The following is a 1,846-nucleotide window of genomic DNA, read 5'->3' on the forward strand; positions in this document are numbered from 1 at the left end:
CCTCTGCCTCTTAAATTTAACATTAACAGCATGCCCGTGGAACTATGTAGCTCTTATAAATATCTTGGAATTAATGTAAATGATGCGAACTTCGTCGGCAACCTTTGCGCCAAACTCTCAGAACACTTGTTGGTAAGAGCTATGGAATTAACATCATCTATGCTTGTTCTTTCTAACTTCACTTCATTCGATCTGTAGTTGATTAAATTATCATGCTCTCCATCTTATAACTATTCCCTTTAAACAACTAAACAGCCTGGAGGTAGGACAAAATGAAGCCAGGCTCAGCATTCTAGGATGCCCCAAATCTACCAGAATTGTAAACACGAGGAAAGAGCTCGGGCTGCCCTCCCTATCTGAGAGGATAGCTCTACTTAATACCATGTTTTGTGTCAACTTTTGAATAACAATGGTCCCCAAACTACAGCTTAAACTGAGTTGATGTTCTATCTAAGTAATCCCGACTATCTCGCTAACCTTCCACAGAAGACTCTCTTTGGGCCGTGGCTTCATAAAAGTGTTGCATATCTCTTGAAACTGAATGTCCCAATCACCCCAGACGAACCCATCAATGACAGTCTTCCTTGGCTGGATATATCAGTTCCTATTAATTACACTCCTGTTAGTAGTAACCAAATGTTAAACACCGATGTGGTGAGATGTATTACACTAGAAACTATTAACAGCCACATATAGTATTAAATCAAGTGAATGTTATGCTTTTACTGATGGTTCTGTGCAGACAAACACAGGTAGAACAGGCTGTGAATTTGCAATATATAAAGAAAAGGAGATAATAGTGTCAAACATGCAAATGCTGAACAGCTGGGCCAGCACAAGACAAACTGAACTAATGGGAATCTACTTAGCTACAGACTACCTTAAAGAAAATGGAGGTGGGGTGATATTCTGTGACACCTAAAGTGCTTTGAAATCATTGAACAGACCATCAGGCTCTATGTCTAAAGTTGTCTGTGATATTAAAAGATATGTGATAACTGCTAAGGAGAACAACTTTCGTATTGAATTTGTGTGGATTCCGTCCCATGTTGGAATAAGGTATCATGACTGTGCTGAAAGATTTGTCAATGAGGCATGTAAGAAAGAAAATGTTGACCGTGACCTTGGCCTGCCCAATGCTGTACTTAAATCATTCAAGTCAGAATCATGAACTCTGATCTAGAAGAACTGAGAAATGCAGAGAGACCTGGGAGTTGTAGCATTAGTAAATATGAAAAATTTTGTGACAAGATGTACCGGTATGGCCAGCATAAGGACAGAACCAGACAAAGTGGGTGTAGTCGTGGCCAGAATTAGGCTAGGATAGACACATCTGGCAAGTTAGTAACGCTGTACCCATACCGGAACACTCAGCATGTAAACTTTGTGATAAACCTTTAAAGCATTCATTTGAACACTATGTTATTGAATGCGACACTGTCAAAGACTTCAGGCCACCTGACTTATTGTATCTTGAACTATGTACAATAAATACTACATTGAATCAGAAGTGCTTGAGGACATTTCTACTGTTTATCCAAAATTTGCAAGCCCACACTGATTAGTTCTCAAATAGAATATGACTTCTAGTGTACTTGAACCATTGTCCTGCGTGGCAGTGAGAAGTGATAGCACCCTCAGTGTCAAGACCTGACTGAATTACTCAGAATAGGCAAACTGTACTCCAAGCTTTGCCAATAAATTTGTTAACCGTAAAAAAAATGAATGGAAATCTGGAGACAAAGTCAGTACACAAACTCAAAGGGTCTTCTCCAGTAGAATGATGAAAAGACAAACGAACCGACAGGTACAGTACAGTATGGTCCAAGTCATTTTTATGGTGGGT

The sequence above is a fragment of the Homarus americanus genome, unplaced genomic scaffold (genome assembly GCF_018991925.1).
Source record: "Homarus americanus isolate GMGI-L3 unplaced genomic scaffold, GMGI_Hamer_2.0 scaffold32871, whole genome shotgun sequence".
Taxonomy (NCBI): Eukaryota; Metazoa; Arthropoda; class Malacostraca; order Decapoda; family Nephropidae; genus Homarus; species Homarus americanus.